Source organism: Pseudorca crassidens, chromosome X (genome assembly GCF_039906515.1).
Source record: "Pseudorca crassidens isolate mPseCra1 chromosome X, mPseCra1.hap1, whole genome shotgun sequence".
NCBI lineage: Eukaryota > Metazoa > Chordata > Mammalia > Artiodactyla > Delphinidae > Pseudorca > Pseudorca crassidens.
The window spans coordinates 13,525,278-13,543,558 of NC_090317.1; the positions used below are offsets into that span (position 1 = coordinate 13,525,278).

Below are 18,281 nucleotides of genomic sequence, written 5' to 3' on the forward strand. Positions count from 1 at the left end.
TGCTAACTTTTTCCAGGCAGCCACTGTCAGATGGTTACCTGCCTGTCTACAGACTGTATCCATCACCATCATCATCATCGTCATAGTCACCATCATCATAGAACATGGTCGTACCTGTGCCTGAATGGTCTCCCCTAAATCTGTTTTCTTCAGGACCCCTTGCCTAAACCACTTCAGAATTCTTCAGTCTGACAGTTTACTGCCATCATTCACTCAAAATTGAGTGGTATTATGTTCTTTTGGTCTAGTGTCTGCCTCTTGTCTTCTATTTTGACTCTCACAAAAAAGAAATATACATGTATATATAGTAAATATACATATATATATATTACATTTATCAGCAAATCCAGTTGCCTTCACCTTCAAAAACAAATCCACAATGTGATTATATTTATTCAGTGTGTGTGTGTGTGTGTGTGTGTGTGTGTGTGTGTGTGTGTGTAACCTCTAGCCTGGACCACAGCCATAGCCTCCTAACTAGTCTCTGGTCACACTAAGTGATCACTCTTGTCCTGTACAATCCGTTCCTTCTCTCATAGCAGCCTGAATAATCCTTTATTAATACAAATCAGATCATGTCGCTCTCCTGCTCAGAAGCTTCTAACCACTTCTGGTTGCAGGCATACTTCCTGCCACACACCCCCGAGGCCCTGCGTGGTCTGGGCTCTACTGACCTCTTAAGCCTCATCTCCTCTCTCCTCCTTTCTCACTCTGCTCCATCCACACTGGATGAAATGAGATAAAGTGAATGTTATGGGATGCATGAGGGGACCTTCCCTGGAGTCCTGGAAATTTGGCTGAAGCTCAAAACTGGGGGCAATGGGTGTTAAGTAAATTGATAATAATGGAGGCTTACAGTTATTCCTCACTATGTGCCAGGCACGCGTCTAAGTGCTTTCACGTGGATGGACTCCTTTAAACACACCCCCATGAAGCGGTTACTATTATCATTCTCGTTGTACAGAAAAGGAAGCCGAAGTACAGAGATGACAGGTAACTTGGCAGAATTCACACACACACGGTGAGTGCTGGGGCCAAGAGTTGGTCCGGGTGGTGTGACCCTGGAGTCCGTGCCCTTCACAGCCACCTTTCAGCTGCTCTTCACAGTCTCAAGGGATCAGCCAAGGAGCTACCAAACACACCTTGCCGACACTTGCTAAGAGGTGGCTAAACGGCTCCTTTAGACCCTCATCCCCACCCCATCCAACCTAGTAAAGCAGAAGAAGGGGGCTTTTTGAAGGGAGGGCTGTCTTGGGAGAGGGAATTTTGTATTAGTAGAGAGTTATCAGACCACGTTGGGGGCATTTTCCTTCCCTCCTCATGGGGGGCAAAGGACTCCTTCAAGCCAAATGAGACGGGACTGTGGATATGTCCTAGAGGACCAGTTATACAGAGCTCTTTACTGGCAGGGGCTGTGTCTTTTGGGGTCTCTGTGTCCGCAGTTTCTAGAACTGTGCCAGGCACAGGGTGGGAGCTCTGTACCCCAGTGAGGGAGTCCCAGTTGCACGGGAGCCTTTGTATGCAGAGCACTTCCCTCCACTGGCTGGGGACCACCCAGGAAATGAGATGGCTGGGTTGGGCCTTGAGCTGCTTATGATCTAGAAAGGGAGATGGAAAGCATAGAGCAATTTGGAAAAGGAAAACAAAAAAAAAGACGAGCACAAAAAGACACAGAGAAAAGTCCAGTTGCTAAGTATGAAAACTAAAGGCAACCAGCAAGGAGGGCTTAATAAAGGTTGCAGTTATTATTATCTTCATTTAGTAGATGTCAAAACAAGATGCAGAAAGATGATGAAGGGCATGGATTTACACTCATAGTGCAATCCGACACGCCAGGAAGATTCAGTCACTTCGATTTGCTGGGGCCCGTCTCCCAATTCTTGTGATTGAATGGGGCTCAAAGACATGGGAGCATTATTATAGGAAAAATCATGATAATGAAACTTGCTGGAGAATAATGACTACATCTTACAGCTGCATCTGATTCCACTACATCTGTGCCCATCGACTCAGTCAGCAGTGCCAGAGTCACTTGAGTAATTGTAGCCAGAGTTAGGGAGGCTGCCAGCTATGGCCCTGGCAGCAGGCACTGGAGCTGGAAAAATGGAGTAAGGAGGTGGAGAGGGATGTACTTTCAACAGAAACCTTGGGCAAGGGGATTAGAGAGGCCCCTTTATAAATAAGTGGCAGGGTTGTACAGGCTGTTGGTTATGAGCTAGGGCATTGGAGCCATACTGTCTGGCTCCAGATTCTGGCCTGCTTAGTGACCGCAAGTAACTTATTCATTCTGGCACTGGAGTGTGGCACGTTGATTAACCTCTATATGACTGTTCTCTCATCCATAAAATGGAACTGTTAATAGTGCCTACCTCATTGGATTGTCATGAGTGTTAAATGAAATAGTGTATGTAAAGTGTTTGGCATTTAGCTAGCGCTTAACAAATATTTGCTATTATTATTATTTCCTACCATATTTTTCACACTGTGGTTTCAACCCATTAATAGATGAGAAAAATCATTTAGGTAGTCGTGACTTGGGTATTTCATTAATAAAATAGCATCGGATGAAAACTATGAGTGCCTTGAATGTTGTAACTGTTTCATGAAACTTGCTTCAGGTGTTTATGTGTGTACATGTGTAACACACATGTATGAACATACCATAAACACCAATACACACATATACATGGGTATACATGAAAACATGTACATACTTATATGTGTAAATATATACATTTACTTATACAAACACAAACCCTTAAAAACACACATATTCACATGCATGCACATATGCACATAAACAATGGCATCCCCATTCACAGATATACAAACACACATATACATGTGCAGACATGCACACCTACATATATATATTCATGCATATACACATACATATACAGACATGTAATGCACTGATACATGTAAACACTCATAACATATATAAAGACATATACACAACACACATTAATGTATATACACACACACAAATACAAATGAACATACACACATACGGAGACATGCAGTAACATACACACATACAATAGATACACATATACACATACACACAGAGATACATGTTCACAAACATGATTCACACATATATGTATAAATATACATTCACACACACCTAGACATATACCACCTGCACAAATACAAACACACACCCACATATATCTATATAATACATACAGCACTATTCTGTTGTCATGAGAATCAGGTTCCAGATTTCAGGTGTGCCTTTGCCTCTGATCCATGTTCAGACTAGATCAGTCCTCAGACCCTAGCACACATGGTGTCACTAGAGAGAAACATCGTATCACACCAGAAGCATTTTATAATCATTATTGGCAGATTGCAATACTGCTTTTAAACCATTTATCCATATTACCTACTCAGAAAAGACTGGTGACATCAACCATTCATGTTTAAATCCTTAACTTCTGGGAGATATTTGGACTTGGGTTATATTGCCAAAGCCTGACTGCATGGGAGAGACCAGTGCTGCTGGGAATTGTTTCCACTGTCTAATTTGGAAAGAGTTGATCCCTAACTAGAATTCAGAGAGAAAGGGAACTTGTATGAGTGAAAGCTATCACAAAAATAGACAAAGAGAGAAACCCCAAATTAGAGAGGAGATCTTTAATATTTCTGCAACATAAAGGAGTTTTTAAATGAGTGACTAGAGAAGATAAATTGTACTTTCAGCCTGTCTCAAAAAATGTACAAATGAGAGGCCCACTGTCTTCATTAGGTGGGAGGAGGGGGAGGTACTAGAGGTATTTGAAAGCCAAGAATCCTGGATCTCTCTTATGTGGTGATGGAAAAGGTTTGGGAAACTTTAGGTTTCAGCCCACATATGAAGGTTGAGAATGGAGAGTACCAGGTAGAGAGACCCAGAAGAGACAGCTCACAAGAAAGAAGAATTGGGCACTCTACTGGCATATTGCCAACTTGACTTTTTTGTTCCCTACAACGATATCATCCCTGTGTTGGGTTCTGAGGACACAGAGAAGAATAAAAGACAGCCTCTGACCTCTAGGAGCTCAGAGTCTTACCCCACCCTTACTCTGCTAATTCCACAATTGTTACCCTAGAGCCTATGGTAGAGATGGCTAACTGTCCAACCAAATTCATGTTCCCCTTCCACTGTGTGGAGTGGTCACAGGAAAGTGGCTGTCCAGTTGGGGACTACATTCCCAGTCTTCATTAGAGTTTGATGGGATCCTGTGGCTAGTTCTCACCAATAGCATGTGAGTGAAGAGATGTATATCACTTCTAGGCCATCATGTGCATTTTCTCCACCACATTTTCTCTTTTCACTAGCCTGATACAGAGGAGTATAGTGATCTAGGAAGCCATGTGTGGAAGATAAAGGAGCCACAGTGTAGGAGGAGCCTGGGTCCCTGAGTCACTGCTTAGAAGAAAGCTGCTTAACAGGAACACCTCTTGGTAGTTTTAAATGCGTGAGAAGTAAAGTTCTATTGTGTTTCAGCCTATCAGACATATTTGAGTCTGTTTTTTTCTAGCACTTACCTTATTCTGACTAATACAAGTGCCTTATGTGAGATGCATCTTTCTCGATTTATCATTTAGATCAGAACATTCCCTGAGTTTGGTCATTCTTGGTCCATCCAGGCTGCTATAACAAAGATACCATAGGCTGGGTGGCTTATAAAAACAGAAATTTATTTGTCACAGTTCTGGAGGCCGGGAAGTCCAAGATCAAGGTGCTGCCAGATTTGATGTCTGATGAGGGCCACCTCCCTGGTTCATAGATGGCCTTCTTCTCACTGTGTCCTCAAGTATTGGAAGGGGAGAGAGAGAGAGAGCTCTCTGGGAATCTCTCTTATAAGGGCACTAATCCCATTCCGGGGGGCTCCATCCTCATGACCTAATTGCTTCCCAAAGACCCCACCTCCTAATTCCATCACTTTGAGGGGGTTAGGATTTCAACATATGAATGTTGAAGACAAAAACATTCTATCTGGCAGTCTTGGATTTAAAGTAATGTGAGGCTATCTAAAACTCTCTCTACTGATTTTGGCCATTAGTACTTACGCTCTGCAAGTAGAGGAAGATTTTTAATACAGGAGAAAAGCAGTTAAATTGCTACTGACCTTCAGATACTTTAGTTGGTGCCAGGCATATAAAGATTATTTTGTTTAGGAAACAATTAAAAGGCACTAGGCACTGTTATAACTGCTTTATAAATATTAACTCATTCAATTTTCCCAACAATTCTATGAACTAGGCTCAATTATTTCTTCCACTCTACATATGAAGAACTGAGGCACAGAGAGGTTAAATAATTTGCCCAAGGTCACATGCTAAGAAGCAGCAGACTCGGGAGGAAAACCCAGGCCATCTGGCTCCAGAGCTCATGCTTTTATCTGCCATACCAGATTGCCTCCTATTAATGGATGCACTGTTTTTTTCTGCCCTCCTCTTGGTGGGGAGCAGATCTGATTTCCTTCCCTCCACCTTAAAATAGGTAGTGGTTTTTCAAGGAGTGTTCGGGACCATGCTTTTGCTTTGGGGAGAAGATGGCCTTCCAGAGTCCCTTGGCTTGTGGGAATTAATAGGATCGCAGCACACGGGGGTATGATTGCAAATAGAAATACTGCTCTGTTCAAACAAATCTCTTTCTTGCTTCATGCCAAGAACTACAGTGTGTAAACTTACATTCAAATTGGCCTTGGTGCATGGAGCATTGTTCCCTCTATAACAAACCCTTGGCCTTGGTCAGATCTCCCCCCGTCCGAGATCCCAGTCAGGGAGTGTTCAGTAGGGCAGACGTGGCCCATGGCTCTGAGTTGTCAGGGGTCTGCCATGTCTTTGGGTGAGATGAGTGGAGACAGGTCAGTATCCCACCAGCAGCAGGCATCTCCTGTCTTCACTGAAATTGATTGAGTTTGGGTTGTTAATTCTCATATACCCCTTTCCTTGCTCCCTACTTAGACGTTCCTATGGCAGTTTTGTAACTCTTTTCTCTATCACTTATTCCTAAGGGTTGAACTCATCACTACCTCTACTAACCTCAACCCTGTCTGTGTCTCTATCACTTCTTTAAAAATCTCAAGAACATGATGTTTCTACACATCTATATCTCTAGGTATAAAACCATAAAGACTTAGAGTGTCAGAGCTGGAAGGGCCCTTAGAGATGATCTTCTCCCCTAACCCCTTCATTTTATAAATGAGGAGGCTGAGGCCCAGGGGAGGGTGTGGACCTGGAAGTGGAAGTGACTAAAACTGCTGCTGGGGACTTCCCTGGTGGCACAGTGGTTAAGAATCTGCCTGCCAGTGCAGGGGACACGGGTTCGAGCCCTGGTCCGGGAAGATCCCACATGCTGCAGAGCAGCTAAGCCCATGCGCCACAACTACTGAGTCTGTGCTCTAGAGCCCGTGAGCCACAACTACCGAGCCTGTGCTCTAGAGCCCACGAGCCACAAATACTGAGCCTGTGCACCACAACTACTGAAGCCCGCGTGCTGCAACTACTGAAGCCCGTGTGCCTAGAGCCCACGCACCACAACTACTGAGCCCATGAGCCACAACTACTGAAGCCCATGTGCTCTAGGGCCCGTTCTCCTCAACAAGAGAAGCCATCGCAGTGAGAAGCCCGCGCACCGCAACGAAGAGTAGCCCCCACTCGCCACAACTAGACAAAGCCTGCACACAGCAACGAAGACCCAACGCAGCCAAAAATAAATAAAATTTTAAAAAAGTCAAAACTGCTGCTGAGGGTTGACCTGTGTCCCTAAGTCAGGGCTGTGACACTGATGAGCCACACTTACATGGATAAAATACTGGTATACTATGGCGTTGGCCTCCTAAGCAGTACACTTGGCAGGGTCCAGACTAGTGTTCAAAGGGCCACGTGATTTAGTGAGTGTTCTGGGCTGGTGAGAAAAGGTTGCACCCCATGCTAAAGAGGAGAAATAATGATAGTTGCCAAACATCAAGCCCTCCTCTAGGTCAGCTGTTGTGCTGTGTGCTTACGTGCTCAATTTGTGAGGCAACTAAGGGTTAACTATCACAGCTGTATTATCTGATTCTGAGCCTCACTGTAATCTTCCGAGGTTGGTTCTGTTATCTTTATTTGACAGATGATAAACTGAGGCACAAATATATTAAATAACTTGCCAAGGGTCACAGACCAAGTAGTTGCAGACCCAGGATTCACACCGAGCTGACGTCACAGTCCACATGTTAAACACTGAGCCATGTGGGCACTGCTTGGCCACAGTATGAGACTGTCAGATGTGCCCAGAAGTATGCCTGTATGTCCCCCCTTCACTAGTCTGAGGACAGGCTAGTCACTTTTGAGGACAGGCTGCCTGTGCTCTGACTTTGACTTGGCCTTGGCACTTGCCAGGCCACTGACAGAGACTGGAGTGTGGTGTGCTGACCTTGATGCTCCGTGTATGGTGGTTTGCTTGTCTGCCCTCCCTGTCCTATGAGGCTCACGTCAAGGCTACCAAGAGCAAGAACGGTCAACATCCAGGAAATCAGAACTCTGCAAAACTGAAAATTGTTCCCTTTTTCCTAGTCAGTTGGATCTAGGCTTGCTAATTCTTTTGTGGACCAAATCAAACTGTTGTTCACAGGAGTGCAGGTAAAACCAACGCTCACCTGGTTGTGTCTTCTCTCTGGAGAAGAGTGAGCAGACACGTTCATCAGTCGTGTATGTAGTCAAATCATCTCTGAATTGGACCGGTTCCAAGATAACTTTCAGCTATAAAAGTACACAATTCTGCGGGTGAAGATTGGGAATACTCAGCGTTTTTGCAATTTCCACCAACTGCCAAAAAAATTTTCAAGCCCAACCTCAAGAATTTCATAGTCCCAGACCCCAGTGTTTCACTACAAAGAAGTGGCAAATATTGATAGAATTTGATATTTGTTGCCCTACATTCAGAAGAACACCAGTGGTTTTAAATATTACAAACATGTTATTTTTAGAGGCCCCTAACCTCTTACTCACTCTAGGTTTAGAAGGCTGATTTAAATAAATAAATAAATAGCAATGGCTTCTGCTTAAATTAGGTCTATCTCAGTTTCCATGGCATCCAATCTGTTAGCGTCAATATTCTCGCCTGGATCTGTGCTTAGCCTTTGGGTTGGCAATGTTTGCTTTCAGGTTTATAGGACATATCATAGCTCAATGAATTCCATTATACTCAAGGAAAGAGAGGATTTGTGGAAGCCCATAGGTGATGCTGTCTTTGATTCCTGGCGTCAGTGTTTGGTCCTAGCCTTCACATGACTCTGTGGGTAACTGGGATTTGATAGAATCACAGATGATGAATTTTTGGTAAGCGCTCGGTCTCTGGCTACATTGGTCTATAGCAGCCTCTGCAGGTAACATTCTGTGGTTGACCCTAATAAAAAGGTACCCCAGGGAAATAATTGCAATGCAGAGAGTATGGAAGCAACCAGGGTTTGGACAATGTGTAAATCTTCACTTTACCCTTCAAGAAGCTTAACTGCAAGGTGAAAACCTTTTCATGTATCAGTGGGGCCACACTAAATTTATTTCCTCAAGCAAATAGACAAACAGGTAACCATACAAACAGTACCTTTGTAGGCCTTCCTTAGAATGGGAGGAAAATATAGTTAAACTGATATGTGCAATTTCAAAAGAAACTAGCAGGAAGGAAAGTGTAGACTTATATGTTAAAATATACATGACAGTGTGAAATAAAAGAATGTGTAGCAAGTTTAGCAGGTGGAAGGGCCAGTGTTCTTCTTTGGACATGTCACGTAAAAATGATATTCCACTTAGAAAATATATATGCAAGTCCCACATTTTATAATGACTCCTGACTCTCAAAGTTTATTCATAGTGTTTTTTAAATCAGGTGACATCTCTTAAACCTCATGTCTTCAGTTTCTTTTTAAAATTGTCATTTTTAATCAGATTGCAATTGGAACAGCATCTCTGGGAAGATCAATCTAGATAGGTCTTTACACTTAACGTCCTTGTCTTTCACAGGAAAAGTCTGCATGGGAACACTTCTTAATCTGGGCTTCATGGATGGGCTTCATGGCAGTCTCTAAGCTCCAGGCAACTGTATGCAAATTGTGTGTGTATGTGTGTGTGTGTGTGTGTAAATACATATGTGCAGTGTTCTGAAGAAAGTGTCTATGGCTTTTCTCAGATTCTACGATGTTCATGGGAAAATTGAGAATTTCTGAGTTAGATGCTTTCCGAGTTCCTGTGTGACTTTAAAGTTCAAAGAGATTTGCTAAGCAGATTCATTACAGCTCTTCCTTAGTTGAGGGGAGAGTGATAGGAAATTCAACAGGTAGCCCAGTGAACGCCTTTTCATATTTGCCATCATCAAGCATAATTGAAGGTCTAACTATGTAATGAGATAATCTAATGTATGATCTTAAATTGGAGACAGCAAGAGTAGTAAAGACTAATAATTTGCAAGCCCTAATAATTTAAAGTCGTTAGCAACACTGAAAGATCTTCGAGCCCAGTTTATTTTCATTTCTGTTTATTATCATGCTAACTGCCTACTTTTCATTCTTTTTGCATATCCATGGATATCCCGTGGACTTTCAGAGTGAGCTATAGCCAAATACAGAATAAACATGGGAGGGAGACGAGATGAGAATGAAGCTGACTATGATTGCAACTAGGTCAAATCTATTAATATGTGAGATTTATGTCTCTCGTGGTGGAAGCTGCAAATCCTTTTGCATAACATTTCCTCTGGCTTTGATAGAAAATTTCTCACTCAGAATACTTCAAAACCAGCATTTTAAGTTTTATCACCCCTGAAAATTTCATTCTTAAACAGGAGTACAAAGTTATCATGATGAAATAGATGTCATTGGATTCCATCACTTTGCCTGGTGTGGAGTGCTCTCCCCCTCCCTCCCTCTCCCTCTCCTTCTCCCTCCCTCCCTCTCTCTCTCTCTCTCTCTCTCTCTCTCTGATTCTCTCTGTCTCTCTCTGTCTCTCTAATTAATTTTGCTGCTGCCTATCAGAAATGTGCCTGTGAAGTTGGGGGGGTTAGAGGACGGAGCTAATGAGAACCAAAGTCATGGTTTCAGTCTCTGTAAGAGTATTAACTTCGTTATGTTTCCTGGCTGTGGACTCTACCCCAATCCTGGCCAGAGGACTCTTGGGGTCAAGGGAATCCAGGGAAGAGAGGAGATGATTCAGTGTAAACCCATTCCGCATGACTAGAGAGACAGCTCAAAGAACACCCATTGCAGAATCTCCCAGTGTCAGTGTTGGGAAGAATCTCAGGGCTCTTCTCTTTTTCCTCCCCATCTGATATGCAGTAATTTTGTAAAGGGGTTATTCAGTCTTTTCTTGAATGCCTCCAGTGACAGAGAACTCATTGCTTTCCAGTCCCAACCATTCAATCTTTTTTTACAAAAATTTTATTTTATTGAATTATAATTGATTTACAATGTGTTAATTTCTGCTCTACGGCAGAAATTAGTTATACATATATATAATCTCTTTCCTATTCATTTCCGTTATGGTTTATCACAGGATATTGAATATAGTTCCCTGTGCTATACAGTAGCCAACCATTTCATCTTGAAGCAGTTCTGATAAATTGTTTCTTATGTGAATTACAACCTTCTGTCATTCTGTAAACTGATTCTAGGCCTTCCCTGTGGGATCCACAGAATAAGACTCCAAACCAATCATTTACAAGTTGAAAAGTAGCAAAGGAGTTGAAGTTGGTGCTTCTGGCTTTACCTCCACATTGCCATTCTTATTGGCTTATGTCAGCAGAGAGAGCCCTTGCTCAGAAGGCAAGCATTTAAGCAGAGGTTTTGATTCCTTTATATAAAGTATTTGGTATAGCATTTAGGGAGTGAGTCTAAATTAACTTTCAGTTTTTGAGACCAGTTTCACAGATAGCACACACAGCTAGGTGATACAATAGGGATTACTAGAGAGCTATCCATCAACTCTCAGCCTGCAAAGAAGATTGCAATGGGGCACTGCCTCCGGGCTGGAGGTTTGGGACATTTATGGGTAGTCCAGACCAATCTGTCATTGCTTCGCCAGAGAGCCTATTGGAGAGACCTTTGAATGACAAGATTGACTTTTAATCCCATCAGAAGACATGTACTCATTCATTCATCCATTGAAAAGGCATTTATGGAGGGCTTTCTATGCCCTAGATGTTAGGGATACGATGATGGCCCACTGAGGGGGGGTATATACATCAAATAAAGAATTACCCAAAGTAATAGATGATTCTAAACCGTGATTAGTGATAGAAGGGAAAGTTACAGATTATTTTCAGAGCAGGTCTGACTTAGTTGAGGTTTTCAAGGAAGGCTTGCCTGACATTTGAGTTAACATATAAAGGATGAATAGGAATGAACAGTAAAGGATGCAGAGATGGGGGAAGCATTCCAGACAGAGGCAACAGCATCGGCAGACGCCCCATGGGAGAGAGGTGTAAGAGAAAGCACAGAATATTCAAGGAACTGAGAGAGGGCTGCTCTTGGTGAAATTCAGAGACTAGGGTATGGTATAAGGTGAAGATGGAGAGGTCATAGGGCCAGTCCGTGAAGGGCCTGGCAGTCTGGAAAGCCCTGTGCAACTCTTGTCTTCTGTAGTTTCCCTCACAAAGTCTCTGCTCTTTTCAGCAAATGCCATGATCATTCCTCACCTTTAGTTCTTTCCTTGTACTGTTCTTGTCCCGGGAACATTCTCCCTATCATCCATCTCTTACGCAAAGGCTTACTCATCTCGTTCCCTGAACTTTGGCATCCAGAAAGTGGAGGTGGAAGGCAAAGGGCTCTCATGTATATTACACACTTGCTCTTCACCAAGCATCGTGCTGAGTCCTTCATACGTATGATCTTTAACACCCCTGCCCTAACACTGTGAGGTAATGCCCTTCCTACCATCTTACCGAGGAGGAAATTGGCACTCAGAAATCTTGAATACTTGGTCCAATGTCATATAGCTTAACTAATAAACTCAGATGAAAATTCAGGCTTGCCTGACTCCAAAGATACTGCTCTTTCTTACACATCAAGTTGCTTCTATCGCCTTTCTCATTGTTCATTAACCTCCCAGTAGAAGTGCCCTGGCTGTTCTCATTTTGACGTTAAAATTACCATTTGAAACATCAGTTGCTGGTATCAGTGGGAGGACATCCAGTGGGGGTCTAAGTTCCTGGGCATAAGAGCCCCATTCGTGGTTCGTAATGCTCTTATAGCCACAAGGAAGCAGATGCCGTCATTCCACACAACATCTACTTTGCTATCACCTCTTGAAAGTAGGCACTTAATGCAAGTGTTTGTCAGAATTTTCTAAAGAAATTTACGTAACCTTTATGAAGTTCATCTACCTATTGACCAGTCTGGGCACAAAGTCACAGTCAAAGAAAGAAGATTCTGAACATCAAGAAAAAGGTGTAAAAAACAATGTAATTAGCATTATAGATGTTGTCTCAGAAGTATCCAAAGGTCCCCATTCCAATCTCAGTGTACGCCACACCTTCATGAAGTTCTTTCTAAAACTTCTTCCTCCCTGTCTTTCTCTCTCAATTGCTTACCCCCAGTACAGGTGCCCCAAACTCTCTCATTTTTCTTTCTCAACCTCTCCAAAACCTTCCCCAAACCTAGCCTGTGCTGCCTACTCTGGTCTTGTTCTTTCCTCTCATCTTCAGGATTTATTCATCTCTTTCTTGCCAGTACCTTTCTGCTCTGTCCAATGTAAATCCTTCGAGTGGTCTCAGTGGTCAGGATGGCAGAAAAAGGATCTTTACAAATCAGGATGAGCAGGAGATGACCTGAATGTCTAAATGTTTTCATTTAGGTAGTAGTTCATTTTTTTCCTTCACATTTATTTTTCTGTGTCCGTTTCAAAATTCTTTCAACTTAAAGTAGTAACGGTATCCAAAGTGATCAGTAGTTTGTTTTCCGTTTCATCTTCTTGGCAGAGACTGTCAGTACTCATGGACAACCCCGAGCTACCCTACACTTCTCAGCATCCGTTTGCAGCTGGATTGGCCATGGACTAGTTCTAGTCTATGGAGTTTGAGTGGAAATGACATGTGTCACTTGTGCACCTAGATGGGTGAGTATCCAGTTTGCCTTTTCCAAACTCTTGCCCCTGTTTGCTGTCTGGATAACACTAGTGTGACCTTGAAGCCACCAGATGGAAGCACTCTGAGTCCTTGAGTCACTGCCTGGAAGAGAATTAATCCACATCTGACTGTAATGTGAGTGAGAAATAAACCGTTGTTGCATTGTTTGTTTTAGTAGCTAGTGCTAATTAAGCTAATATATTATTTTTTTATATTTTAGTTAAACTCATTAATAAGTTTGTAATTGTAATGAAGTCCACTTTATCAATCTTTTCATCTGTAGTTAGTACTCTTTATGCTCTAAGAAATTTTTGCCTACCCCAAGGTCATGGAGGTATTTTCTGATACTTTATTTCAGAAGTTTTATTGTTTTGCCTCTTACATTTAGGTCTACCACCTATCTCAAGTTAATTTTTGTATACAATTCGAGGGTCATGGTTAACTTTCCATATGGATATGCAATTAACCCAGCACCATATATTGAAAAGATCATCCCTCTCTCCCTGGGTTTCAGTAGCGCCTTCACTGAGTATCACATGTAGCAGACAGTCTCTAAAATGGCTCCATGGATCCCCACATTCTTTTTTTTCTTTTTTCTTTTTTTGGCTGCACCACGTGGCATGCAGGATCTTAGTTCCCTGACCAAGGATCGAACCTGTGCCCTCAGCAGTGAAAGCCCGGCATCCTACTGGACTGCCAGGGAATTCCCAGTGACTCACTTCTCATGAACAGTATATGGCAAAAGTGACTGGAGTCTCTGTGATTAGGTTACAAAAGACCACAACTTCCATTTACTCTCTCTTTCTCTCCCTCTTCAGTAAAGAATTTTGTATTCTCGCCTTGTAATCTGGTGTGCGCTGTGCTGAGGTTGGAGGGAAGGGATGTCATGGGTCTGCAAATGGTATAGTTTGGTTGATATTGCTCAGAAGAAGATGGTGCCGGAAAGGTATCCCCCTGACAGTTGGATTATTAGGGGGTGCCTCTACTGGTTACCTGCAGGAGAAGACATCACAAACAAGCGCTCAGGTGCAAGAGACAATCAAACCGAATCCCCTGGTGCTGCGCTAGGTTGGCAAGGATGCCTTTTATGTCAAAAAGGGGAGAGCCTACCACATCTGGGTTACATGACAGGAAGCCTAATTTATTCAGCTTTTGTTATCTGGAGTTAATCTTCTGTCAAAAGTATTACCACATATAAAATAGACTTATTTTTTCTGTTTTTATAAGATTCTGCTTAAGAAAAGTCTGAGGTGTCAAATTTCATTTTCCAGCAGTGTCAGTTTACTGCAAGATAAGATGTAAATCAAATAAATATTTCTTTGTCCCTATCCCTGTCATCCCTCCTCCCATCTGGACACAAGACATATATTTAGAATATCAGCGAGAGAGATGGGTGGGCGGGGCTTGCAAAAGAATCAACGTGCCTTTAGCTAGAGACTTACTACATTCATCGTTGGAAGAGGAAGAGAAAAAACAGAAAAAGAAATGGCTCGTTCAAAGTCCAAATTCTTATTTTATGGATGGAAAATGTCCAGGTTGCTGCAGGATTGCCAGGGTTTGTAGCCATTCCCACGTGGTGATGCTTTGTGTAGGTTGTTCAACAGAGTTGTGCCAGCTGATGGGAGGAAAGGCCAGGCTCACAGAAGGGTGTTCATGTAGAAAAAGCAACACTAATGATCCCCACAACTTCCTGAATTTGGGTGGTATCGCAGAAAGCCTTATTGGTTGTGTAATTCTAGTTAATCTGTCAAGATAAGGTAATGATGTTTAATTCTGTAAGGTCTACAACAGTGGTCTCCTATTTTGGTGTCAGCTTGTCAGTACTTTTTGATTATGGGCAAAAGCCAAGAACATAAATTTTCAGAGTCCAGAGAACTTGCCGCTTTTCTTCCTGATAAGTAAGCTAGTCCACTGCTGCGTCACCTTTCTCCTGATTTAAGAACAAGGTTCCAAACACCAGGGGCACAAGTCACAGTGGTGGCTGGAGTGTGGCTGACTTTATCATGGGAAAATTTCAATCAAACCAGTTCCTCTCATTTTATTTCACAATTTCCCGGGGTCCCAGGAATTCCCCAGTCCTCTAATTCTGGCAGGAGGAGCAGAAGGTATTTTTCAGTCTCCATTTTGCCGTTTATTCACCTAATGCGCTTGGGTGCATCCTTAGCCCCATCCTCTTCACTGGGCATGTGCTGCTGCTCACAGACAGAGTGCAGGGCTCCCAGATTCCATCAGAGTCTGTACAAAGGGAGGGTCACATGAAAAAGAAGGGAGAGCTTCAGTTAGTCTCTTTGGGCTGGGTTATGTCTTTCTTGCGAAGGATTGCCAGGGAGGGGAAAGCACTAGGGAGGCCCTTTGCCACTTCAGGCGAAAGCAAAATAGAGCAATTTCACTTCCATTTCCTGGGAGCATGGCACGATCCCGAGCCCCTTACATCCTGTCATTTAATCCTCACTACAACTCTGTGAGGCAGATAGTATTATTTCAGATAAGAAACTGGGTTACACACAGAAAAATTAAGAACTGGTATGAAATTGCATAGTTAGTGAGTAGTAAATCCAGGGTTTGAACCCAAGTCTGTCTGATTCCAAGGTCCATTCGCATAACTCATGTGATGCTGAGTTGTTACAGTAATTTGATGTTCAAGGGAGCAAACGGTAGTACATTTCACAGTGAAAATATGCAGCCGTTACAAAAATGATAAAAACATGGAAAGGTATCCAATATATATTTTTAAAATTTTTATATGAAAAATGCCCAACAATCACCTACTACATGTCAGCAACAGTTCTAGGTGCCAGGGAATACAAATACCCTGCCCTCACGGAGCTTGTCACTGGAAGGTTCGGCTCGGGCAATAAACTAGCACCAACACTGTCATTACTGCTTGCAGTAACTGCAGTGAACAAAATGAAATGGAGCTCTGGGATTGGAGGGGGTGTTTCAGCTTGGGTAGAGCGGGAAGGCCTCTCCAAGGAGGTGAGATCTAAGTGACGAGAAGGAGGCAGGCATTGTGCATTTCAGGGGATGGGGGACGGCAAGTACAAGCGCACCGAGAAGGGGAGAGCACATATATTGCTGGGACAGAAAGAAGGGAACTGGGGCTCAGGAGTTGTGGGCAGACTGGGGGCAGCAGTGGGGGAGCGGTAGGAGATTTTAGGGGCTAGCAGGGGCCAGATCATACAGGACCCAGCAGGCCACATTAAGGAGTTTGGATTTTATTTTTAGCGCTGTGGAAAACCAATGCTGTGTTGTAAGTAGGGAAGGAATATGATCTGGCTGCTTCGTAAGGATTGAAATGCGACAGCGCAAGAAGGGCAACAAATGAAGAGGACATAAGCAGCCTACCTGAAAAAGAATTCAGAATAATGATAGTAAAGATGATCCAAAATCTTGGAAATAGAATAGAGAAAATGCAAGAAACATTTAACGAGGACCTAGAAGAACTAAAGATGAAACAAGCAATGATTAACAACACAATAAATGAAATTGAAAATACTCTAGATGGGATCAATAGCAGAATAACTGAGGCAGAAGAACGGATAAGTGACCTGGAAGATAAAATAGTGGAAATAACTAATGCAGAGCAGAATAAAGAAAAAAGAATGAAAAGAACTGAAGACAGTCTCAGAGACCTCTGGGACAACATTAAACACACCAACATTCGAAATATAGGGGTTCCAGAAGAAGAAGAGAAAAAGAAAGGGACTGAGAAAATATTTGAAGAGATTATAGTTGAAAACTTCCCTAATATGGGCAAGGAAATAGTCAATCAAGTCCAGGAAGCACAGAGAGTCCCATACAGGATAAATCCAAGGAGAAACATGCCAAGACACATATTAATCAAACTGTCAAAAATTAAATACAAAGAAAACATATTAAAAGCAGCAAGGGAAAAACAACAAATAACACACAAGGGGATCCCCATAAGGTTAACAGCTGATCTTTCAGCAGAAACTCTGCAAGCCAGAAGGGACTGGCAGGACATATTTAAAGTGATGAAGGAGAGAAACCTACAACCAGGATTACTCTACCCAGCAAGGACCTCATTCAAATTTGATGGAAAAATTAAAACCTTTACAGACAAGCAAAAGCTGAGAGAGTTCAGCACCACCAAACCAGCTTTACAACAAATGCTAAAGGAACTTCTCTAGGCAAGAAACACAAGAGAAGGAAAAGATCTACAATAATGAACCCAAAACAATTAAGAAAATGGGAATAGGAACATACATATCGATAATTACCTTAAATGTAAATGGATTAAATGCTCCCACCAAAAGACACAGACTGGCTGAATGGATACAAAAACAAGACCCATATATATGCTGTCTACAAGAGACCCACTTCAGACCTAGAGACACATACAGACTGAAAGTAAGGGGATGGAAAAAGATACTCCATGCAAATGGAAACCAAAAGAAAGCTGGAGTAGCAATTCTCATATCAGACAAAATAGACTTTAAAATAAGGACTATTAAAAGAGACAAAGAAGGACACTACATAATGATCAAGGGATCGATCCAAGAAGAAGATATAACAATTGTAAATATTTATGCACCCAACATAGGAACACCTCAATACATAAGGCAAATACTAACAGCCATAAAGGAGGAAATTGACAGTAACACTTCGTAGTAGGGGACTTTAACACCCCACTTTCACCAATGGACAGATCATCCAAAATGAAAATAAATAAGGAAACAAAAGCTTTAAATGATACATTAAACAAGATGGACTTAATTGATATTTATAGGTCATTCCATCCAAAAACAGCAGAATACACATTTTTCTCAAGTGCTCAAGGAATATTCTCCAGGATAGACCATATCTTGGGTCACAAATCAAGCCTTGGTAAATTTAAGAAAATTGAAATTATATCAAGTATCTTTTCCAGCCACAACGCTATGAGACTAGATATCAATTACAGGAAAAGATCTGTAAAAAATATAAACACATGGAGGCTAAACAATACACTACTTAATAACGAAGTGATCACTGGAGAAATCAAAGAGGAAATCAAAAAATACCTAGAAACAAATGACAATGGAGACACGACGATCCAAAACCTATAGGATGCAGCAAAAGCAGTTCTAAGAGGGACGTTTATAGCAATACAGTCTTACCTTAAGAAACAGGAAACATCTCGAATAAACAAGCTAACCTTGCACCTAAAGCAATTAGAGAAAAAAGAACA

At 42.2% G+C, this 18,281-nt stretch overlaps 1 pseudogene; it reads left to right on the forward strand.

Annotated features, from left to right (window-relative positions):
- The first annotated feature begins 13,076 nt into the window (after positions 1–13,076).
- On the forward strand, positions 13,077–14,846 carry LOC137217330 (small ribosomal subunit protein eS27-like pseudogene; annotated as a pseudogene).
- The last annotated feature ends 3,435 nt before the right edge of the window (positions 14,847–18,281 follow it).